The 27161-nt window shown below is 38.1% G+C and overlaps 2 protein-coding genes across 4 annotated transcripts in view; one reads left to right on the forward strand and one right to left on the reverse strand.

Annotated features, from left to right (window-relative positions):
- Positions 1 to 27161, reverse strand: part of LOC135495412 (ATP-dependent RNA helicase DDX1-like) — a 109715-nt gene that overhangs the window by 42146 nt on the left and 40408 nt on the right. The gene's annotated exons all lie outside the window — the stretch shown is intronic.
- LOC135495413 (C-C chemokine receptor type 1-like) overlaps positions 1 to 27161 on the forward strand; it is a 69440-nt gene that overhangs the window by 20847 nt on the left and 21432 nt on the right. The window lies entirely within an intron of this gene.

Genomic DNA, 27161 nt, shown 5'->3' on the forward strand with positions numbered 1-27161 from the left:
CTAAAAATATGACACTGCTCCTGGTTCTAGTGTAGCTTTCTAGTGTAGCTGCATCTCCACCCTAGAGCACGAAAACACTGTAAGAACACTCCATATTGTAGCAACAGCTGCATTACAGACCTAATAAAGTCACGCACTGAACTTGAGGGCTCTTGAAATCGATGCTTAATACTGAAGAGGTGGGATCTTTGCACTGTCATAGACACTTATGCAGCGGGAAATGTTAACCCTGTATCCCGCACCCTGATATGGGGTCACCACTAATCTGTGCCAATGACTTAATTTCAAGTTGCCACTGAATTGGTATCGAATCCTGGCCAAAGAAAAATTGCAGTGTGGACCACCTTACCGACCAAGTAAAACTGGCAGCGGCATTGATAACTAATGAAATATTAAATAGAACAGAGGCAATTTAATGCTGGATAAGTCTAGGGGCCATTCCAGATCATGGACACACTTGTTAAACTCTGTGGTCAATGGGATTTTATGACATTGCTAATGCAAAACCCGAGGGATCACATTGCTAAATTAAAGATGGTGACGTTGAATACATGCAAGATCAACTGCACACCATATATCTCGAGACTTACAAACACTACTAGCTGAATCACGTAGGAGGGGAGTATTTCCTCACATACACTTAGGGATCAAATGAAAGGGTATTTTTCTACTGAGCACAAAGAAAGTATTTATGTACTGATCTCACCTTTAAAGCGTAAATTGTATCTAAATATGAGCCATTTGCAGAGATGAACCAAGAAAAATTGAAAAATACCTGACAAGTAGAATTAAATGTATACTAATTCTGCAAGAAGTGGGCAAAGCTCCTCAATGTTTCTTTCATGTCGCAGATACTATTTCTATCAGAAGTGTGTGTCTCAATCTAGAGATGGGAGATTTAATACCGCTGGAAGGGGGATATATTCCTAAGGTTTGACCACAGGTACCGCCATTTAGGCTAGAACTTACATGCAATCTCTATTCAACATGCTCAATCAGCACTTAATGGCAACATCTTTGTTAACCATATCATTCTATTTAAAGCATGCAACCCCTTTCATTATCTTCCGAATCAATGCCCACATTTGCAAGAAACGAAGTGTAAACCTTTATTCATCTGTAGGAAATTTGGGTTCAGAAAAAGCTGTACCATGCAATAAAGCCATAGAGAGGGGAAAGAAACCTGTTAATGAAGACGGCTTACCTCTCTCAGTAAACCATCTTATCAAACAACTGTTAATGCAGAATCGTCAGCCTGTAAACAAAGGACTACTATAGTTGTTCAAACTTCTGAGTCTTTTCATTTCTGCAATTTTTCAACTCAAAGACACAGCAAAAGCAGCACATTTTGGTGGCTGTTGAGAAGTACATGTAGGGGCATGAGTACGGGAAGACTTTCATCACAAAACAAGATATGCGCCATATTCAATATTTTTTAACATCCAGAGCAGATGGCTATAAAGGCTACACCAAAAAATGTCAACAGAGAAAAGAATCAAGATATTATGAAAACAATTTCTTCACTTTTTTTGGTTGAAAATTGCGGTTGTTCCGAAAATATGCTGAATTGAAATATCCATGAAACTTTGGTGGTTTACAGTATTGTACAATGCACACTCATTCCCTCCAGCCATCCTCACGAACAAAATTCTACAAACCAAACTTGCGCATTTCATGTCATTCCTTGACGTTTTATCACTACCGCCAGAAGCACCGACAAGCAATTATTTGCATTGAGAAAGCCCCATTACTGATTCCAACTGCGTACCAGGTTTTTGTACCAACATGCTCTTCCTGCCATCTCATGTCAGAGACTGCTGTCGGAAGGCGACACACCACCCGAGGAGACACAACATCAAAGCATTGTCATAATTTTTCAAACGAACTATCTGCAAGATATGGCATCTTCGAGCGAATACCTCATCGAATTTTAATGCACTCATCTAGTTAAACCCTAGAGCAGGAACAAGGGCAACAAAAACCATTTTTCCTTTACCATCATTTTCAAATTCATAACGGTATAATCAGAGAATTACTTTTCATTTTAGTAGACCTGACACGGTGACATGTGTTTAACAGTATACCTCCCAACTTCAATGGGTAGGAGTATACATTTTGTTAACATAATCTGATGCAATGTTGGCTAAAACTTCAAAAAGGCCCCTTACAGACACGGATCAATATAATTTTTGCACAATGCACTCTGCCTGCCATTATCTTAGACACGAAGAAAGGAGGAGAAGAGTGCTATCAAATTATTGAGGGCGCCTACATCAAATCCAAAAATGTCATCAGATCGTGATCACATCCATGTATAAAAACACATGCCTGATCATCACATTTGCCTCAGATAACATCGAGCATGATAACAGCATACTATACACTTAGATCGGATGGCTGCATGCATGATAATTGCATTCAAAACATACATTAATGATCTAGTTGTTGCCAAAAACCTAAAAATAATTAATTTGATCGTGATGTTGGGATCGCTTGAAGAACTTGTTGAAGTGCCATCTCTGTGACTGCTATTGGGAGTTTGATGGACAAAACCGATACAGAAAAAGAACTTGATGCCATGCTGTGCTGATCAGTTTCTTCTCATCAGCATTTAAATACAATCTTTTTCGTCACAAGACTAGTGCTTCTTCCAGGATTTGAAAAGGGCAAAGGGTAAGGGACTATTCAGACCTGAAAGAACATATAATTGTGTGGTGAAGTCAAATTTGAAAAAAATAAACCCTAAATCATTCTTTTTTGAGGAACAAAGAGGGACTTAAAAGAGCCAATAGCTTCTTAAAAGGGTTTTAAACCCTTGACAATGGGTCAGAACATCAAAAAAGGACCTTTTAATTTTGTTTTTAGGTTTGGGAGGGTGCATATTGGCCTTGAAAATATGCCTAGACAAAAACTGTTGACCTAAAAGATTATTTCCTTCTTGATAATACAACCTTATCTATTGGATTGGTTATCTGAATGATTCCTTTATTTGTCTTGATGCAGACTATTCTGCAAGCTTGCAATGGCATTGATCTGACGTTGATGCGACGTCGATGTGATGTAGCGCAAGATTTTTGTGTAAAGCTATTATTGTAATTCCAGCAATAAGGAACAGCAAAGAAATCCCATATTAACCTGACAGTTTTGATTTCAACTCAATTTCTTTTTGTATAATAAAACCCTTCCAGTCAATGAGATGGATTGAGTTTGCTTGGAAAATACTTTTATTTTACTGGGAATCAAATCCACTGCCATCTTAATTCAATTTTGTTGTTTCCTTTGAATACTAAAAATACTAAAATTCAGAATATGCACATTTCATCAACAATAAGGTTTCTTTAACTTAGCATCAATATGAGTCCCCAGTTCAGGTATAGTTGCCATCTCCAACCTATTGGCCAATTTATTTGGCTCAGGTCAATACCCAAGCTGATGCCGCCAGAGCAACCCAAGAAGATGAGAATTCAATTAGTCTCATTAGTACAAACATGTTGACGTCTCCTGATTCAATAAGATGCGATTGAGGAAAAAAATCCATTCATGTTGATTAGACATATTGTATTGCCAGCTCGAGGATGAGAAATTAGGACTGATTAGCTCCATGACTGCAACTACTGAAGACGAGGCACACATCATCATTGACAGAATTCGCAATCTGCTTTTTGTACAGAACAGATTTGAGATGCCATAATGATAATTTTACAACAAATTGGGAAATGGTTATTTCATGAAGCGATGATTTGCCATGATGAACCTTAGCATTTGTTAAAGGTTACAAGCAGGAATGATTGAAAAATCTTGTGCTATGACAAGTTTCAGGTTGAAAGCAAAAACTACAAATTTCAATTAAAATGATGACTTATCAAAAGATGTGCTGTAAAACCATGTTTAACCTGAAATATGACCAACAGGCAGGTGTACTATCAAGTTTACGATGATTTCATTTTATGGTTTCAAAAGATAATGTTCAAAGAAAGTGCTGGGAATGCAACAAAACAATAAGCTTAAAATCCAAAAAACGAAAGTGCACGACTCTTTTAGACACTCTCATATCGTGTTCACTTTATCTAAAGAGAAAGGCGATTTTTGTCATCAACAACACTGGTATAATTATTATCTTCGGAAATACCTTTTTATCCAACAATTAATTTTGAACATTTTATGACATGATATAAATTCATATTTTGTCATACCTAAATTTCCTTCAAAAGTTATTGTACGAGAATTTAGATCTAGAGACACCGTTGTAAGAGTCAAGTTCTTTATCACCACTCAGCAAATTCGAAGGGGGCCAGTGCGTGGGTTGGAGGGACTGGGAGGTCAAGGTCAAATCATGATGCGATGTTCTCTTCAGCTTATCCTTGCAGCCCTGGAACGGCGGTGCCGAAAGTAACTGATTCCCAATCCATGGCTGCTTTGAATGTGTGTGTGTGCTGCAATTAGCTGTATTACCCTTGCTAACCCACCACGTACTATCCCCAGGCATAACATCCCATTAACCCATCTTAAATTAAGATCAACCAAAACAAAATTGAGATGACTGTATAAATACAAGTTACTCTTACTGCCATACTTGTGAAAATTATATCGCTGCATCGTTTTTGCGATGAGGCAATTTTAAAGGTTTGAATTGAGTGATAAAATCAGCAATAAATTATCAAAGTCCTCGGATATTGTGACCAAGCTCTATTTCCCTGGAGCCTAGAGTGTTAATATAGGAAAGGTCTGTAACTGAAAATCAGCCCAGCATGAGTCAAGTCATTCATTGCCACAAGGTAGGCATCTTCTTCTGCCTTATATTACATATCATGGAGCAGTGCAGGGAATTGCAGGACAAAGAGAAAAAAAACTGCTTCCTCTGATCTATGACACAACGGCAATATACCAGAGCTGAACAGGAAATGTCCATTTGCATCTAAGGAAGGCTACCGTTACGTTGCTGATTATTAGCTCGTCTGATCAGTATTGGTGCTGCAACGATAATGACGGCATCAGACAGGAGGAGGAGGAGTCGAACGTGACACCACGGAATGAATACGCAGAAGCCTCAAAGTCGATTGGAAAGACAGGTTGCTTGCACATGCCTATAATTGCACTTAACTTATATACAAGATGCCAACTTTGATTACAATAAGATAGTGACATTCGTTTTGCAAAACAGTCAGTGTCATTGATGTGAAGGGTAATACAATAATTGCATAAACTTCCATCCCGAAATGATATCACTAGGCAACAGGCTGCCAGCAGCTCATTGTGTCTCTGGCAACAACTGATTTCCTTGATCATGCCGATAGGCAGTGCAATAGCATTTTTACAACGTGACAACATGAATGCCAAGACAGAGTGCCTGCATTGAGTCTTAGTTGGATCATGATATCATAGGTAACATGTTATTGTCAGGGCTCAGACAGGGCAATGAGCCAAAAGAAAAAAAAATGGAGAGAACAAAATTGACAGATTGTTCTTACACTTCTTTTGAGGGTGGGCTTATAACCCTACTATACCCTGCCACCTGTGTGAGATATGTACAATTGTCATCTGGAGGTGATCCAAACTGGATGATAGTGATAATTTGAAATGGCAACAATCAAATGACATTGTAGGAACTACATCCTTTCACTGAAGTTTTGTCCAATGTCCCAGATGCTCAAAAGTCAAGAGTGACACACTTCAACCCAAGAGGAGAATATCATAAAGGAACCAGTTCTAATTCAACTACAACCTTCTTATTAGGGGCAAACCCCAAGCTCTGCACTACGACCTTATACGACCGGCTAATCATCACGGAGGAATCACACAAAAAAAAGTCGTTGATCGTGATGTTATGACAGAAAATCTTTACTCCGAGTGTCTATTAGTCTGGTCACTGCTGGCGATGACATAGCTTTACCCCATCCAATTGGCAACCGCAACAAGTGAGACTTTTTACGAGCATGGCTCCATATGTGGTAAGGTTCTTTATGAAGAAAGAAGACTCATTAGTATTTTGTTCACTGGTAACAGAGTGTGATATAATTGACGATATAGAAGAACAGGGAATTATTTGTGATGTTTTTTATTGAATTAACTTCCTGCCTAGATACAGACTCATAAACTTCCCCTTTTTTATGAGTTGAGTGATATGAAAAGTCCATAGACTGACACCTGCACATGAGAAATATGGCCTCTAATGATTTTGACGTACTCCGAGACTTATCTCCTTGTACATGCAAGCTTGCCTATTCAGACCGTGATACACTGATGGACGATCCTTTATTGGCAACTGTCAGCTCTCAGCTCTCATCAAATCACGCTGCTGATCTATTCATCAGTGGCGATCTCCCGATGGACATCCACTAGCTTGTAATCTTCCCTTTGGCTCACTAAGCAACTCGGTCATGTAAATGTTTACAATAGGATTGGACAGAGCTGCTCAAACGACATATGACTGTCTGCTTGAATCACCTGAAAGGATATTTAGGATAATGCTATAATTTGGAACTCATGCATGTCACGCCAAAATGAGCATAGTAATCTCATATAGAGGAGCTGGTCAATAAGATGATGACGAAGGTTGGTGCAGTTTAGTTATATAGAGTGGTCAACTGAAAATTGGTCTAAGCATTTAAATATGGACTTCCACAATAAAAGGAGGTTGATAAAATTTATCAAATCGACAATAAAGTATGGTGCACTTCTGTTATACAGAGTCAGGAGTGGTCCAACTGATAAAAAATCTCAGCATTAAAACTTGGGCCTCCACAACAAAAGGAGGCCGATTATATTAGCCACTTTGAGCCCCGCAGGCAGATATTCTGAAAAAACATCAGGTTGTACATTATTCCACAAGGTTACCTTGATAAATCTTCACTAGGAAGGATCTGAGGTGCAATTTAGGAAGGGCAACCTAGAATAAGACAGATGGTTTCGACAATTGTGCCGTGTCATAGATATAGTCTCTTGCAGATCTTCAGTTAGTTCAATTGGTATAGCTATCAACTATCGTGGAAACGTGCACTATCAGCAAAGGCCAGTGTACAGAATGTTCCTTCTGGGATTTGAATTGATAAATTACCTATAGTGCAAGATTGCAGGTCTGCCATGACTGCGAAATTCAAAGTTGTTTCATCTCCATTATCCAAATCTTTGTGATACCAATCTTCCAAATTTGCCTCCGAGAAATTTTGCCAGCAAGCGTCGAGTAATCTTGGCGCCTTACATTCGTAAGCGACGGCATGCCTTAGATCCATTCATCATGTGGCATTAGTGACACTTTAATCACTAGTCTGTGTTTCAGTGCACGTCCCTCTGAAAATGATGCCAAACAATATCACTGCATCAAATAATTCAAAGTGAGAAATTGAAAATTGCAAATTTCGTTTATCTTGAATCAAAATTCTGAAATCTTCAAGGGAAGGATTCTGATTTGAAATGTTCTAAAAAAGAACATTTCATGTTTTTTATTTTGGTGGATTACGAAAGTTTGTTTTTGTTTTCCAATCAAAATTGGTTCTGCACATGCAAGTAATTCACAATATCCGTGAAAATAAAGTGCCTGCAAAAACATTGCGGTTGACAGTAGTCACCTAAAGGCTCCTACATGTTCCTCCTGCCTATAGTGCCCCTTTAACAGTAAGATCCATCTTGTAACCATGAAATGCACTGCTGATTCCATTATTCCACATAACGATAAGAAGCAGAACAAAGACACCACATACCCAACAAACAAAGATCAAATTTCACAATTGAATATTGGAGTTTCTACGCCCATCATCTCAACCACATGAAAACATTTCTTCAATGAGATTATTACAGGAAGTTACCAGCATCATCCAAAACATTACTCTGTTAACCCACAGAAGATATGTGAGGTGCCTGGAGAAGGCACATATCAGGACTCTGTCAACTCACTGGAGACTCTGTAGGACAGCAAACAGAAGAGGGATCCAAATAATGTCATGATATAAAAATCTGGTTATAAAGGAAGCAACTCTCCAAATACCCAATGTCAGATTTCAAAGCTGAAAGAACTTCAGCAGGACAGATCGCACTGGGATTTAATCACAGACTTGTCTGATGAGCAAAAACCTTTTATTTACTGCTCTAAGCCTTTATATACGTTTTGTATATAAAGGCTTAGCTATCTGAGCAGTTCTTAATCTAATTGATAAAGATAAATCAAGAATCATATTTCAAACATTCTTAATCATTCTGTAAAACTACTGATCGTCCTTTGGTTATGTTAGACCTGAGCTCATATTTCAGCATCACTTGATGAACAAAATCCATGACTTTTATCCAAATGAAAAGGATTTAAAAAGAATTTAGAGAGGGCCCGCTTTTATCGTGGGCCTTGTCTGTGTATATAATGAAATGGTAAAGACAAATGTTTACAGCAGTTTTAAAGATAACGATTGGATCAGATGACTGAACTGAATACTGTATGAAACCTTTTTTAACCCATCATCATCTACACTCCTATGGTCCCACTTGTCCAATTGACTATGACAGTAAACCTGGAAATATCTGCATCAATTTTATTTTACCGTTTTGTGACTAACAGTAACTTTAATTATGTTTCATAGTCACTGTTGTAATGCACTCCTTTTAGTGTATTCAGCCAAGCCAAATCCTTATGAATTGGTGACAGTCCTATCTTCCGAGTTATTATACGTTGCGCCCCACTTACCTGCCAACTTGGCCAGATCCATCTTCAGCATGCTATTTCCCATAACTGGGAGAGATTGGACTGGTGAGAGACAGGGAGTTTCCACATGCCGTTGGACCAGCATATGGCACCTTCAGGATTCCAAGGGCTTTCTTTGAGTTTTCCATCTCCAAGACTGGTTGCCTGCCAAAGCTTAGGAGGCCAGCCACCCCAGGTGTTGGTCCTATCCTCACAATTCCTTGCACACTGTTAAATTTCCACAACAAATATTACAGCTATCAAAGTTATAATTGAGCGAACCTCATGTGTGTGTATTTAACATGTTTAAGCCAACAGCACAATGTCCTTAAGCAATATTCCCAAGGGAGATTACCAATAGATATATTCCATTACCAGCTAAGGCTATATCTCCGTACCCTGTCAAATCAGATTTGATCATTCCATATATACATGTAAGTCTATGATTGGCGGTTAGAGTCCTCAGAGAGAAACAATCCCTCCAGGACACCTTGCATGTCATTCTTGTCAAAACAGCCTTGGATTCCAACAAAAAGCATTACGTTTATATATCCTTGCTGGCTTAGACCCTACCGACTGCCATGAAATACATTTAATGGGGGTCGGTATTGTCTGGCTTGCCTTAATGACCCTCTGATTAGTCCTTCAGTGTGTATATCTAGTGAGTTCTAAATCTTAACGTAAAAATGTCCAAACCCATGAACAAAAATTTGCAAGTTGCAATGATAACTAACTGTTACTCAAGCTGCCATGAGGGACGAAGAAGCTCACTTAAAGAGTCATTTGTGTCATTACCAATGATCCATACCGTGGCCACTTTACTATCAGTAAAAGCTTAGACAACAAAGAGGCGGCTTCTGGGAGGGTTGCAGCGGCTAATCCGAGCCAAAAGCTGGGAAGCAAACTAAATGGCAAAGTTGGCCATCCCTTAGGATAAAACTAATAGGAACTTGGTAGCCTGTTAAGAGGGGAAAAGTATTCATGGCAAGCCCTTCTTTCATTATTTATCATCAGATTTTATACTTGGCAGGCAGATCATATTCATAGCCATGGAAATGACAACTTGACATACCAATACTGTACACCTGGAAATATTCATTGCCTGTTGATTCCATTTTTGAAATGAAATGGTCCAGGGACCATGTGCTCATCTCGTGTAATGTCATTTGCAGTGGATATGGGGAGAACAGTTGATATTCATGTGGAAGTCCCTAAAAATGTACTCCTTGAAAGCTACACACGCCTTTGTTTAATTTGACCCACATGGCAAGTATTGTGAAAATTAAATCTGTTCAATGTAATTTGACACTTCCTTTACTGTCAGCCATACTGATAAAATCCCTTCTAGTCACCCTCTGTACACTTGAAAAGTGTAGCTTTGAAAATAACCATGCTGATCTTCACCGAAAACAATCGCCACTCTCTTATCTGAAAAGTCATCCAATATTGGTTTTGTCTCAGATTGCAGGGTTGGTTCATCAAAAACTAATAGTTTTGTAGAGGACAGCGGTCATTTTGAGACGCGTCAGCCGGCCTTGACTCTGCAACTAACATGACTAAGGGTTGATTACCAGATGTCATTGCAAAACCTTTCAAAGTAACGGTGCCTGATTTCCAATCTTTAAAAGCAATAAATATGTTTAATGAAGAAACACAAAGGTAGAAACGCTATGTTCCCTATAAAGAAAGAAAAAATCATCTCACAATGAGATAAAGTGCATCTCAGACACCAAAAAACTCATCTTCGAGATAACTTTCGCAATGCCTTTTAATCTGACTATAAGACAGGCTGTGACAAAAAGGGTCTTATTTTGAAGACAGGTTTATCTCGCTTTTAGGTGATTGTTCTCTATGTATCTGCTAGATTGTGTTTGAGTTGTGTCTTCAAAAGGCAGCACATTTTAACTTTTAGGGCTATTTAGGTTTTGGTTCACCACAATACTATTTTCCATCAGAAACTGTCACTTTTGTGTCTCAGATAAAACGAATTGTGGGGGTAAATACTCAAAGCTATCTGTCAACTGGGTAATGTTGGTGTTGCCAAATGTTTGCAAATTCACTCATTTTCATTTCAGAACTGGTCTAAATACTGCATTTGCATGAAGTTCTAGAGATGACATTTCAGCAAGTTTAAGGTTCGCGTTTGCCACCCAAATTGCGAATATTCTTTGAATGAACCCACACAATTTCCTATCATGAGGCCAAGTACAACCGTTCGAAAAAGTCACACCACCTAAAGGACAAGAAATCCTTCAAGTGCCATCAACGTTCTGCGTCTCGAGACTCAAGGGCAACATAAAGTGTCAATCTATGTTAGAGAAGGTCCTTAGCAGACAACTTCATGTCAACTGTCAACCAGTGAGAAATTGAGATTCTTAAGATGTCACTAAGATGTCATAGAATTGAGAGCAAGTTCAGACAGGGGCCGTCATATAACCGCACATATGTCGAATCATAAATTTAGGAATATTTTAAGATGTCAGAAAATGATTTCAGTTTTTTTTTCCATACAAAAGATATAAACGAAGGTGAATATTTACAGGATCCATTTCTGTAAACTGGTTAATTTTGTGGGCATCATTTTTTTCTTAAAATTAACAAGTCTTTGCCTTAATTTTTGATTTTTTAATTAAACCTCACACTGATGAACGATGTATCTCACATCAGCCTGAAAAGCACTCTTTCAATTAAATTGCCAGCATGTGCTCGTTACTTTGACAGCAAAAAGCTCACCGAACACTTCAGAGATTTATCACAATGCGTCTGCCATTTCACCTTTTTGTGATTTCTCATGCAAACATAATTCACTAATTCAATTACGGTTTATTTCGTTCACTCCAAGGCAATCAAAGCATTTTGTTTCATCACGAGTAAAGTATACCATTTGACATAAATGTTTAACCCTCTTCTTCTTCGCGGTCGATTTACTATTTATGGCTATACCACACAACCAGGCCTATGTCTCTTAAAAACCTTGCTGTCTTCTCCTTTTCCTACCTTGATACCCAGAGCTCAGTCTCCGATGATGCACCGTATGGCCATGTGGCCAATCTCTCAGTGTCCCAGAGTTGGCAGTTCTGGATTACATGCATATGTGTCGTACTGGTATCTTCTGGACATTGACAGTTTAACCATCTGAAATTGGATATAAAGTGCCCCACAAGTGAGCAGTTATTGTCGCTTAGACCTGCAACAATATTGCAGCAATGGGTGATCAAAATATTCCTCATTTGCAGTCATCACCGATTCTAGTGACAGGTTCCTGTAATAACAATTGCAAAAAATGCCAATTATAATAAGCAGCCCCTCACAATCAAAGTCCACTTATGAGGCTTTACTTTAATCAAATCACCTGTTTTCATCTTGAAGACCAGACCTCTTGAAGACAATATCATACTCATAACTCTTAGGTCCATGTCTTTACATCGTATTAGATTCGAGAATCAACCATCTGATAAGCAGACTTACAATAAAATTAGACAACAATTACCCCCACAATCATACACAATCATGGCTTTCAGTTACACCCAAAGCAAAGATGGCATATACTTACCATTAACTACTAAGTCAGTAGTATGAGAATTAATAAGAGGCACTCGCATCAATAATGACGTGTATGACTCTCTTTCTTTTATGATTAGAGACCTTTCATTTAGTACGTCACACAATTTCACGATTTTTCAGAACTCCCTCCTTGTGCATGTAGTCAATGGAACACTTGATGCTGTCATGCTGCATAATAGAACACCGTGACACATTTTTTGTAGAAAACAAAATTTAACTGTTATAAAGTCTACCCTAAACCTTTGACAGAGCTGGTCACAATTTTCTACATCATGTTACAATGCTGACTATATCAGCAAGACAAGCCTTGAAACTAACTTTGAGATCATCATTCCAGCAGAATAAAGTTATAAAACGAGTTACGACTATGCATCTGATCTGGCGTAAAATTTGCCAATAATGGCAGAGGAAATACAAGCAAGTATCAAAGGAGAGCTCACGGGAATGAAAATCAATTAAGCTGGGCTTCAGTCATATTGCTGTTTACAAGGAATTGAGAGATGGATGGATTAAATTGAGCACAGACGATGTCTGCAGTTCACGGTCATTGGCAAGGCAGGATCATCACAATCCAGGACAAATATTTTTTCGTTGAAGGGTTTTTATAGTTAACAAATTAAATAGGTCATCACCACCTGAGTTTTGTGTAAAACAGGCCGAAGTGGCCTTAGGTTAACTCAAAAAAAAATCAGTCATATTTTTAATTAATATGTATACATTAGGTCATACAAAAAGCCCCTATTTGTGTCTGGTCGATACCCAACCTGAAATAGCCTAAGAGTCAAACTTTCCTTTTACTGACTCACCATTACCCTGGGGGCAGCCATTATAGAGAAGACATTAAAAGCGGTCCAAATAACAGGAAGGCTAGGGCAATCTATGGATGACAAAGAATGAAAAGAAACAGCAGGAGAGTACTGATAAAACCTACTTAACAGTTCACAACATTGATGGTTATGTTGTGTCCTTGCTCGCTCTGGAGGGCCATAAATGTAATATTGAGACCAAGTCCACTCTGAGCCAAGGCTAATAATGTTTCCCACATGGTATGAGGCAAAATGCCATGAATTCCTCAGGACAAGCACTTTACCCAAGGCCAAGACTGTTTAAAACAATTTGCGGAGTTGATGGGCGACATTGGGAAAATGGACAAAGCCATCGGAAATTCATAAGGCAACACGTGTAATCAGAACTGAGAGGGTCATGACCAATTACATAGAGTCCTTCACATCAGTTGATCTTTGCCTTAATCCATTATTACAGGCAGGAGTAGAGCTCAGTGAGGCAAGGGAATAGAGTAGCGTCTTGATAGCATCACTAATATTGCATCAAACGGATTGGCTGCATTCTGGTAAGAGCTTCGCCAAGATGCTCAAGATAATTGAGCAGCAAAGACCAAGCTGACAGCACTTGATTATTCATAATCAATGCAATGATATTGAAAGGTAGAATGTAGCAGACATTTCACAATCATGCATCGCTTTCCGGTGCTGTCCAATATTTGATGTCCGCAAAAGATACAATTTCATGTATCGATCTATGACCATGCTTAGAGCAAATTACAGATATCATTAGCTTTATATAGGGTGACACACACACCATAAAGTTGCTTTGGTAGAAATGCAAGACTCACGCATCGTAGGTCATATACTGTATATCAAATTTGGACTAGAGAATCTATTTCGTTTGTTACCACTGTTATGTCCAGACAAGTGACAAACCAATCTTTCTTTTATTGTTGAAAAGAGCAATTTATGCAAGTAGTTTAGCATGTTCAGCAAATAGGCTAGAAATGAAAAGAAATTATCTATCCACAGGGAGCTGATTACGCCTTCATATTTTCTGACAGACAAACTTCATATTTACCAATTGTCCCTCAGGGAACTGGTTTGCTACCTTTACAAGGCAATGAAAGGAGACAGGAACTAAGAAGAAAACTTAGATCAAATGAAGACACTGAAAAAGGTAATCTATCAGTTCTGATACACTTGATCATGATGGTCACTGCCCTGGATTTTATTAATGCAAATATGAAGCTTAAAGTTTATATAAACAGCAGCCAAGTTGGACTGTATAAAACCAGACTGATGAATCTACTTTGATCAATCTCATATCAAAAGCTTTCTCAGTCATTTAAAAATTTGGAAACGGAACTTTAAATTGAAATATTCCAAATCTCCAAATCCATTTAAATGTAGCCATTTTCATTACAGTCTGACAGCAAGTACAAATGGTATCGATTGCCTTTTTCTTGTATTATGACATTTCTACTTGCTCCCCTGGTTTGACACTGAATAAAATGCGACTGCTATTGAATTTCAAATTTGAAATTACCACTCGACAATGGATTTCCTATAATATGACACCTAACTGTGACAACCATCGCAAGGGTCTGCACAAACTGACATTCATACATGTTTACTATCTTAAGAGATGATGGTTAAATGTACAAATTTCACAGGCTTTTTTTTTCGAAGAAATATTTTATATTCAAACTTGAAAAGTTTTCCAAAAGTACAACTTGTGGCAAATATTTTAAAATAATGACTTGTGACAAATTAAATTGAAGTTTGAGAGGGGGGGGGAGTTCAACTCTCCCATCACTTTCATACAATATCATAATTACAATTTTTAATTTCTGAATACTCGATCAGACAGGATAGTCATGTCTCCACATATCTGATTAATTGACAATTTTAGGTGGCAATGTTTGAATGATGAAATCCTTCAGGAAACAGCCAAGTGTGACATACCGAGCACAATTCAAAGTTGTGTTGAATTTTCTGCATCAATCCAGCACTGCAGGGGGAACTCTACTCAGAGAAAAGTGGCTTCATCACATTATATTAATTATATTATGAATGGCAGGAAGCCAAACTACCTTTGAAATGTTCAAAGAAAGATGGATTCTGAAAGTATACAAAAATCTTGCTTCTTTGCAAAAATCTTTGTCTTCTTCATCTTCTGCAGCATTTGCTCTCCTCTTGAAGGAGACTTTCTCCAAGGTATATCTCTCTTCCAAGGCAGGTTGAGCATTTTAGCATGTCACTATGGTTACAGGCCACTTCAGCTTGAGGCCAAAGGAAGAGCCCACCGTAAGCGTTTGTCTACTTGGTCTTTTGCTTGACCTAGCACAGACACCAGACACAAGGCAGATGTAGGGAAGGGAAGCTTTTTATTTGAATGCCAAATCTAATTGAACCCTTGGTGATGGCTTCTACAATCCTGTCCCTGCATTCCATGTGCCAAATGAGGAGGGGAAAAGGTCTTTTGGGGGAAGCCATGATTACCTTAACAATGGCAGGGGATGTTCAGGATACACACACATAATTTGGCATGATTAGGGAAAACCCAGGAGGGGTGGATATTGCGTTTTGATTTACCAAAATTGCTCATCATTATTCTGGAGGGGGCCCTTTTTATAATGGGACATTGGAATGTTTTGGTGAATGTCGAACGATGGACATATTCTCGGCAGTATAGTTTACCCCCAAAATGAATATGGCGGTGGATGTCCACTCTTGTTAAATGTTGTAGACTAAAAACAATTTTTTTTGAAGTGTTGATATATTGCCAGTTAGTGTTCCTTGTATCACAACTTAGGGAAGTCAGAAAAAGACCATGCAGAGTTCACTGCTACAAGAAATAAGTTTTCATGGTATGCAATCAAATCAGGTTATGAATGTCCAATCGCCAGCAGGGATGGAGTTGTGCCAAAAAAATTGAAACTTCTGTTAATGGCACTGATACTTTGCCAATGGAAGGGCAAGAGCATAGCATGGCAGGACTTTTGTGTAATCAATTAAAATGGACATGAATACTTGAAATGAGTTTAAATACTGAATTTATTAGAAAATAAATAAATTGCCTTTGACACCACTGCCCTATCGTCGGCCTCATCTTAGTTGTGTTGCTGTACCTAAGAAACCTGTTTAATTAAACATGTAAAGGTAGATAAATCTGCCAAGCTTCGCTTAATCTTTCTTGCTCTTGAGGGGTTTGAACTGAGTTTGCCTTGAAAAGGTCATGCCCTATCAGAATCTGCCTTAACCATGGTAAACCTTCAATACTGATCCAAATGAGGTTTCAACAGATCATTATTAAGTTACCAATAAATTTCTGACAGTGTGGCCAATTACGGTAAATATGCGTGTGTACTATTGGAATAAAAGGCATCCCTAATCTGATAACAGCTCAATATATGTCAAGAAAGGTTAGGACTGAGAGAGTGTAGACAGATCAAATAAGCTATTGATACTAATGGGCTGAAAGCTATGAAATGTGGATAGGTACTGATCAATTGATTATTACTGTGAACTGCCATATTTTTGCTTTTTTTTTCTTCAGATTTTGTTAGTAATTGACATTTGCGAAAAGCATATTTGGCCTTTCCTCAAACCCAGGAACAGATTTCAAACATGTTTAATGGCAGGAAACATAATTTCAGTTTTGTAGCCAGATGGAATATCTTTTATCTGAGCCCCCCCAAGTGATGATGTAGCTTGTCTTGAAAAAAGAAAGGTGTTTGGAACTGATATCAGGAGGAATCCAATATCTTAAACTACCAGCCTCCAGGGAAGTATAAACTGCTTTCATTCATAAATCAAGTGATGCTTCAAAGCCTGGTGTGAATATCAACTTGCGCCTAACAGAGCTGGTGGAACCCATTATTTACATGCTGAATATAGAATAAGCCAAACAAGCAGAGTGTTGAATATCTCCTCTATCACTGATATGTAACAGGAGTTATTTGATTTGGTGAAGATATGTTCCAAAAGAACTGACTCATTGTACTGTATGTGTAAGTACCACCACATCATTACCAGGATTTCCAGCAGGATACAAATGAAAAAGAGGCCAAGAGGCAAAACTGCTTCCTATTTCTTATACCCATGTAGTTTTAACCAACCATCCCAATGCCAATATGTTTTTTTCCTCACCAAAAACCAAAGACAGTTGATCCCAAAACCCAAATTTTACATCCCCATATATTTGAATAGATTCTGAATATTTGTACAGTAAGTACTTCTTGATACTTTGAATTTTCAAAACGAAATATAACACTACTGCACTTTCTGCATCAAATCCCCCGAAAATTACTTTAGTTCCTTCTTTGATTGCCCTCTGAAGGACAGCCCAGGGGAACAAGTGTTTACAATATACATTCTCTTCCACTTACAATCTTCCTAGAGGTAGTGCAGGTGTTTGTCGATTGATCTAAACCTAAGGTTAAGACCGACTCTGTATGTTCAGAAATTTAAATTGAATGTGAATTACTAACTGAGGAATTACCGGTAGTACTGAATAAAAGTTCCATTATGTTGACTGTACAAATATAAATGCAAAGTTTCAGCGAATTTGCGAGCATGATAACTGCCCTACAGCGATGTTAATCTCTATTTAACTGAGCCACATAAACTACAATGAAACAAATATTACAGCGAAGACCTTTAACAGTTTACTTGATGATAAACAGGTAGCCAAGTACAGGCTAAACATCCCGTTCCAACCAAGATTCTTTGATAATTTGAGTAGAAAATCTTGCCAGCTAATGTGTTCTATAGACAACAGGGTTTGGTGCTTATGGTCCTAACATCATTTCTACTTTCAACCAGCATGTGCAATACTTCAGTTTTTCTTTAAAAACAAGTGGGAACGAGTGTGGTACCCTAGCAGTTGAAAGAGCAATGAAATGCACCAGCAGTTTAAACAGCAATGAACGTAGCACTGCTGCCACAGAGGTGGCTGGATATTTTACACTTTTTCATTTCCAAGTGACTGCCTTCACGAATGTTCTCGGGTGTTTCCTAGCTTATGCAATAAAGTATGAATTTGGCAAGAGTACATGGGTTTTGAGGTGATTTTCATTGTGTGTATTAAGTGAACATTTGAAAACAAGTGATCTTAAGTCAAAAAGGGGTGACCGCTTGAAGTCCTATGATAACTCGACAGATGTGTCAAGACTCATTTCAATCTTATACTTTCCATATATCACAAACATTTGATATTTGGCAATGGTGGCATTAAAAGAATGATTACATTGACACAACAAGGGACAGAACTATCGAGTGGTGAGAACTATGTTTGAATACACCAGTCATGAAGCGAGTGCAACACCCTCTAAGTATCTCAAATAACTTGCCAGAGTCACTTGAGTAGGACGTGCAGGAAGCTGAGAGCATTTAGCGACTCAGTGGTACTACATACGAAGATCTTAAGTCCCCATCTTGATGCAGCATTCGGATCATCTAGAGTAGGTGATATCCTTCATTTATTTACATGCACTCTCACAGCAAGATTCACGTTATTCATAATGCTGATGTGTGCTTATTTCAGTGCAAAACATCCAGGTAGCAATTTCGAACAAATAATAACAAGGACGAAAAAAAATGTCTACTTTGATTCTGAAAAAATACTTCAGGTTTAGTATATCATATTTGACGAGTTCTAAGAAATCAAATCATCCAACTAATCATATTCACAAAAGATTAAATTCCTGAAAGATTTCACAACAATGAAATTTCTTCATAAGAAGCAACTGATCTGCCAAATAAACATCAAACTGCACAGCTCTTTAAATAATGACTTTGAAGATTGTCATTAACTAAATTCAATTAACGCAGCTTTTCAATTACGCTGCACCAAACATGAAATAACTGATGATTAACTGCAACATGAAACTTAACTTAGAAACCACTGTTTCTTAAAGAAAAGAACATCAAAGAAAGGCAGTGTGTGGTGCAAAATGATTGCCTCCAGTCATTCTTAATCTAATTTTGGACCACTTGAAGCAATGATTATCATAGAATTACGCTTAATCGAGATTTTACCACTTAAGAACCATTTCATTGGAGTGTTTCAATTTCTTATATATTGTCATTATAAGAGTTTCTTTGTTATACACGGTACATAGTGTCACATACATGAAAGGGCCAGCCAGAACTGGCTTATGAGACGCTCATTGCTTTTGAACTCCTTTCTCCAATGTCAGGTGCCGGACCGGATGTTATTTTGTGCCCTATTTAACCATCTGCCGGCTAACGAACTGGCCTCATTAGAAAGAGCTACCAACGGCACTCAAATCTTCAACTTTCTGTTCATGAAGCGGACTAACGGGGTTTGTAACAGCTATGCGGTAAGTCAAATCTAGTAAGAACCAATCAATAAATCTTGCACGTTCTTGAGCTACGCCAAATGATGATACCTTTTTTTATACAGCCATGAGGTATTGGAAAACATCGCCACATGAGAATCAATTCATTCACCACGCTTAGAACAAAAAACATTGAGAAACAATCAACAATTCCGTGAACAACGCAAGCCATTACTTTGTCTAACACAACAGCAATTCTCAATAAATTTTCTTTTGTTAGTTTTGAGATATTAATTCCAAGTCACAGTGTAAATTGAAAACTTCTTATCCTAGGAAACTTTCCCAAGGCAGTCATTTAATCATCTCTCATTCCCCAAGGAACCATTGAGGAAAAATTCTAGATTGGAACACGCACTTGTGCATTAATTTCCACCGTTTATTAACTAATATTCTATAACTAGATCCCATGAGTGTGGGAGAAATTTCAGTTGTTATCAGGTTGTGAAAATATTTGCCAATTGAGTCATGAGCGTGAACTTCAAATGGAGCTAAAGGAATTCTACAGGCAGTAGCTAGCCAGGTCAGATTCAATTACATGAATTTGACAATAGGGGTCTCACCTATTTCAAACTATCTCGATACTATTCATGCTTGTACGATGTATATACTTAACTGTTGAATCAAACATAATCCAGTCCCTTACCTGTACACATCATGTGCATTATGCCATTCGTTAATGTGTAAACAGCTTCTTTTAGTGAGAAAGAGGCTGCTTTTACTTTCTTTATTCGGCTTTCAATGAATAGTATCAGATGCAAACACATAATGGCGTTTTTATATGGAAATCAGGCTTGTAATGATACTACAGTTTTCCCGAGAGAAGTGCATGCCCTCAACAACCTGAATCTCACACTGAGATCATCCTTTTAACTTGGGTGGATGTTACCTGCACCATGAATAGCATGTCAATAACAGGTAGTCTGTGTCACCGTGTCAATATCATTAGCCCTGAATAGAAGAAGTTCTTCAGTAAATTCTCCTACCTTTGAAATGTGACACTTATCTTGGCATTTCTATGTGATCTTCTCGAAACATGAATGCACTGCAGCTGTGAGGCTAATGTGGGGATCAAAAATCAGAAGATCACCGCAGGGGCTATCTTAGAGTCAATGATGGGTGTTGAAGAGTGATATTTAAGGGAAAAGTGACAAGTGTTAAAGAGTCAAGAGACTTGCAGCGTCAGTCGCACAACTTACTTCCCACAAGCAAGCATGTATCTATTAAAATGCATGATTTCTGTGCTTTCCAATGATGTTGAACATGATTAGTTTTTCTTTCGAAAGGTGGGTCATTATGTGAATTTTTAACTGCCAGCCACCAGCCAATGATCAAGCATCCCATTAATGCTGGGCAATAGCTGGAAACACTGTGTGTTGCAAACTTAATGGTGGTTTTGACATTCCTACCTTCCTTAACAACAACTGACCTTTGAATAAGGTACCCAAGACGAAACTATTGCAGGGTTAACCTATTCGATGAGATTCATTTCGCTTCCTCATCAGAGCCGATTATCCAATAAACAAGACCAATCTCATCATCCAATGTCCACATCATATTGATAACATAAAACTTTGATTAGACCTATCTGCATCCTGTCCTTGTAAATATCACAATCTTATTACCAGTCTGTCAAATCGATGAATCCAATACTGATATCATTTGGAATCTCCCAATTCTGATTAGTAAGTATTCCCATCAGATAAATTATCGGAATGAAGAAGTTGCATATGTTCCAAGATTAACCCAGTACTAAGGGAAAGGTTATAGTACTGCTGGGCTATTGCTGCAAACGACTTATCACGCAAGAGCCCATCCAGATTCCGTTGCCTAAAGCGACCAGGAGTATCACTCCCCCTGGATAGGAAGCTGGTCTTCGAGAGGTTAACTTCCAAGTCATTGGACATTACTGCTCCGTATTTACAATTTTTCATGCTCGAAATACATGCCCATTTGATCACATTGCCTTACATCAAATTGCCATCCAAAAGATCCGATCTGACATTTTGACTCGAGCACTAATAGCCCTAATATCCATACTACTAATCCCAAAGTACAGGAACAGCCCAGAAGTCCTAAAACTTTTGGTCCCTCGGGAAGGCAAAGGCACATTGGTAGTCATAATTGCGGTGATCATGGTGATGGTGAATGAGCAAAATTGTCATTCTAGAAAAAAAACCAAAAACCTTCTGCTTTTTCCTCTCTGCGATAACCGTAATATGGTAATTTAGTCATTCCACATAAACATTTAAATCCCATCGAGTCCCATCAGCAGTTGTTTTTCCCCCTCTCTTATCAATAATAATCTAACTCAATTTTAAAAAGACCGATAACGACGCCACGGAATGGAGGATGGAGGATAAAAAATCTAATGCTCAATAAGGACTGATGGCATTTCAACGTCAAAAGTCACACTGATTAATAGATTCCAAGGAAGAGTCATCAAAAGTTTACACCTCCAGCTCCAGATCTTTGAAGCACGTTGTATCTTATGCGGGGGATGCCTAAAGCTTCTTTACTGACAATTTCATGACTAAGCTTGGCAGTTTTCTGGTGCCCCCTGGTTCAGCTTGGTGCCCCAACTCGCTGCTTATAGTAGTTGGAAAGCTTTGGTACAATGATGATCTCGCCTCACCCTACATACCTTTATTTCCTTTTTGTAAACCGTAAATGTGACCCGCTCTACCAAAACTAGGCGCTTGTCGCATCTGAACTTGACAGGTTGATAGGCGCTTGTCGCATCTGAACTTGACAGGTTGATACGGACTTGTTGTTCATTTCCCTATTGTAGACCTTTTGTGAAATCTATTACAAACTGATTTGGTCACATTTCACAAAAGGTCTACAATAGGGAAATAAACAACAAGTCCGTATCAACCTGTCAAGTTCAGATGCGACAAGCGCCTAGTTTTGGTAGAGCGGGTCACAAATAACGTCCTGTTTCTGGGACAGAAACAAATATAAAACATTTCAATGATTTCAATTATCCAGTTGGCATAAATATAATTAAAAATCAATCCTAGCTGCCATATGCCCTTCACTTTCCTTCCGTTAAAATCCACATACTTCATTGTTGATTCAGTTCAGATTTGTTCTGTGATTATCTTCTGGATTATTAACAAGCGACATCTGATTTGTCGCTTCAATTTGAATAATTCAAAGTATGAATACCCGACCTGAATTTCAATGCCTGTGAACTCAGGCCATTAATACGGTTTGCAAAGTAAGAGCATCACTAATTTTTAAAGGAATACCTGTACCATAACAATCGAGATGAGACCCATCTTGGAGTAATAATAACCAAACATTTTTATAAGTTAGCAACTGAAACAACCAAATGTGTGTCACTTTAAAGTGGGTCCATCTAACATTGAAGTATAAAAAAATAAAATAAAAAAAACAAAACAAAAAACAACAAAAAACAAACAAAAAATATATATATTACAAAAAAAAACATTGAAGTATAAAAATAAAGGTGTTCCTTCTTCTACTTGATCCGACTTGGCTGATCCCTCACGGGGAAGCTTTGGAAATAAAAATAACATAAGTTAATAAAAACCTGCACATTTATTGCCTCATCAGATTGTTGTGTAGGAGATTTTTCTGATTGACTTATGAGAAGTAGATAAAGTCTGAAGAGGAAGTTCTGTGATTTGATTTGGCTAAAAATGAAAATGCAAGATATCCTAAACCTTTGCTTATTGTGTCCTTAAGTGATCCTCTGGCAATTGATAGAATTTCTTTATTGCTTTTTCTTTATTCCCCCAAGATGATACAGAATCTGCTCTGTCTAACCCAGCATCTTAATGTCATCAGTGTGAAATAGACAAAGGTAAAATTACCAAGATTACGTGGACTGTTTATGCCAATAGTTGCAGAAATCTTTTTATTTTTAGATTTTTTTGGGAAAAAGTTCAGGATTGGAGATCACTTGAGAAGAAAGCTGAAAGTTGCATAATGACCCCCAAGTCTTCGATGCCGATATTGTCCACGATCCCTAGAACCGGTGCTATGCTAATCCTTTCGACTGATATCTCCTTTACTGGTCCAGTGGGAATGGATTTAATGTCTTGGACTGCTTGGTGATTATGCATTCCGCATCTTGCATGCATAATCCAACACTTTCTTTATTTGGGGTGCCATAGACAATGGGTATTAATGACCGAGATAATCCTTTATGGTTTAGATCATTTCAAGTTTTTGCTATCGTTGTATTGCACATTATGTTTTATTGTGCCATTAGGTTGTGTGATAACCAAGATGCAGTGTACCTGGGTCATTTTGGATAGCCATCAATTACTTGGCCAGAGGCCAATAGAGCCACCTTGTTTCCTTCGCGAGTTTGAGACAACTGGTATGGATGGCCAAGATATTCTTTATAGCGAAAAATAACAATTTAAGCATTGTCCACAAAATATAAGCTGTAACAGATATTTGTTTTGGGGCCATTATTGAAAAAGGGTTTTAATGATAGGCTTGTGTGATAAAGACATGTTTTCTAAGCTGATAAATGATACATTAGATTGATGCTGTTTTCCTCTCAACTTTATGCTGCTATCGTCCGCTTTACACAGTTTTTCTGACCAGTTTCCTGTCATTTTCCTATGTTTTCTGATCAGGCACAGATTGATTTATTCTTTCTGCTTGTTGATGATGCTGACAACATCATGAATAAATAATCAGATCATCACTTTAGATAAAATTTATAAAGAAACGGGCAAGGTTATCTTCATGGTTTATTTCATTTGTGGTAGAACTCATTATTTTGTTCATGGATATCTACCTTGTTTAAAAAAATTTACTTCTTGACTAGTTGACACACCTATAACACTGGGTTCGTTCTCCGAGGTAGAAGTTACATTGAATTATATAGCTTTTAACCTCACCATGCGCTCTACGAACTCGGCCATTACGCACTTCCGGTATACTCCTTGAGCTATAGCAAAGGTCTCCTTCCAACCTATTATGTGGTTGGATGGAGGCTAAAAACCACACTCCAAATATCGGATACTGATACGTTTCCATTTCCATCCGATTGGCAAACGAAAAGTCTTCAGCAAGAGATTTTCACTTATTGGAAGTACTATTTTATATTCTGGTCAGAGCAAGGTATCGCTTACTGCGGGAAGTGGGAGGTATATCAATTTCACTTGGAATCACTGCAGCACATTGATCCATGCATCGACCCATCATTTGGTTGAAGTATTATAGGTGAGATGACTGGTGGTGGGGTTGCAGAATGATATAAACCGAGCGGTTGATCTAACAGCTTAGTTAGAAGTCCTCATACATAAAAGGTAGCAATCGCAACATTCAGCAGTAATCTCAAATTTAGTGTCAGTTTACTGATCATTTTCTTGCCTTAACATCCATCTTATTGGATTGATGCACTCAATGCAGTTCAAGCAGACTAACATGCAAATGACTGCTCAAGACTGCTCAGGTAGATTGCTTTGGTCTGTATTTTCTGTCTATTCCAGAGGTCTTGATTAGACAACTGAGGACTGCAAGCTTGATATTAATTCCTCGACACCCTCGAATACCCATGACCTTCCGTTCACAAGTTCAGATGCTCTTCAACTGTGCAACCTTGTTCCCTGCTGAGCATCGATCCCCATTGCTCTCCTAATGGAATGGCCTCTATTCATTTTTTCAATCACAACCACATGCACAGATGGAGAAAAATCTATTTCACGGCCGGAAAGCTTTTTCATACCCTGGAGCAACTGGGGAGATAAAAACAGTGATGCCAAAAGCTTGCAACTCACCATCAATACAATCCTTTCTAATGTTTCTATTGGGTGTGCAATATCTCTTACAGATCTTTTTCTTAATCAGAAAGAGATGTGACACTTGGGGAGGGCCAGACTTGTGATCAGAAGGTTGTGGGTTGAAGGGACTTCAAAGTGCAACTCTGTACTCACAAATGTCCAAGTGAGTGCAGTATGTAGACTTCTTGGTTGCTCAGAAAGGTTTCTGGCTTTGACTGGGGGATAATTGTAAAGAATTTTGAGACTGTTATACAGTATGAAGTGCAGTTACATAATAGATATACATGTATGTGTTAAGATGACCACCAAAAATATGAGGATGCCAATCATTTTTTCTGGACACAACCGGAAAGCTTTTCATTTACAATATTCTTGCAATGAGAGAATTTAGATTATGGTTGTGCAGCACAATATAGTGATTCCCTCAAACCTCAAACCACACAGCAATTTCTTTTAAATAATTTTATTCGATACAGAACAGCTGTTCAGTTTCTACACTCAATACAAAAGGCTAATTTTTTACATTTGCAATCAACAAAAAACAATATTACCACCAAAAGCAATAAATAATATAGAGAGGGGGACCCAAATCCTGTTTCATTCATCAGGAGAAACACGCAAGAAAAGGTTTCAGGGGAGAGTCGTAGAACGTAAACATATTTGAGACCACATGGTCCATTCCCAGGCACTATAAATGATGTGTTTCAACCATATTCATTCAAAGTTTTTGCACTTTGATGGTTATTAATTGAAATGAGAAAAAGATTGTTATCAGGAAAGATATTTTTGTTTCTTTAAGTAAATTGAAGTGTTTGTGAACATAGATCTAAAACACAGAACACTTTACTGTTAACGCAGGGGCAAGCAGTGACTGGGCAAACAAACAAAAAAATCATCTGTCTGGGGTCAAGGTGAGAATGGCAAATACCATGTTTTTAAGTATAAATTAGGAATGCAGATGTGTCAGAGTTCCAGATTTCTACATGCTCCTTAACAGTATATCATTATGATAGTGCACACAAATAAAATACTGACCACCAAGCCATGACCAAAATACTTTTAAAAAGTGACAAGACAGGAGTAAAGATGTCTGTACATAATCATTAATCCTCCCATCTGCCAGCACTTTCTTCCCACCTAATCAGCCATAAGAAGCAATTCCAGTATTCCTTTGCTATTTTCGATACGTACGCAAGACACACGGCAGCGAGAGCTGATATTCATAACGTGTGCTTCCTGGATACCTCGGAGACATCTGAGATGAGACCTTTAAGACCATTGTTGGCTGCCCTCTTTCATATGCTGTTGTCCCCATTCAATAACATCAGGAATGAAACGGCCAGGGGCCATTGTGCTCACCGTATACATCTTTTAGTAGGCAGGATCATGCTTAGTTTAGAGGTGAATATGGTGAACACGGTGAACACAATCAGGCATGAAGACTTTTTTTAGATGTGTATTGATGTCAAGTAATAAGACAGTGCAGTATATATAAGTTTATGATCCAACCAATAATTATCTATGACATCAACAAGATCAATATCGTGTGATTGCTAAGAGTCCCTGCAATAAAAAATTCATTGAAAAAAAGTCATTAATAAGCGAGATATTGCACGTCCTACCTTTTCAGTTTTGACCCCCTGGTGGCCAAATCAAGAATCAGATCAGGCCAAAATTCGGTGTCAGAGATTATCTGATGTAGGGGGTTACATGTACCAACTTTCAAGTTCATAGCTTCAGCAGTTAAGAAACGTGCCATAGTTACACTCTAATGGCCAATTTACGCCATTTGACCTCTGTGACCTAGAAAAGGAGGTCAAATCCAAAAATCCTAGGACATGTGGTGTATCCTTGCTAGAAGTCCCTGCCATAAAAATTTTATCGAAAACAATTCACTCAAATAAGCAAGATATTGCACTTCTTCCTTTTTCCATTATGGCCCCCTGGTGGCCGAATAAAGAATCAGATCAGGCCAAAATTCGGCATCAAAGATTATCTGATGTAGGGGGTT

This window comes from Lineus longissimus, chromosome 11 (genome assembly GCF_910592395.1).
Source record: "Lineus longissimus chromosome 11, tnLinLong1.2, whole genome shotgun sequence".
Lineage (NCBI taxonomy): Eukaryota > Metazoa > Nemertea > Pilidiophora > Heteronemertea > Lineidae > Lineus > Lineus longissimus.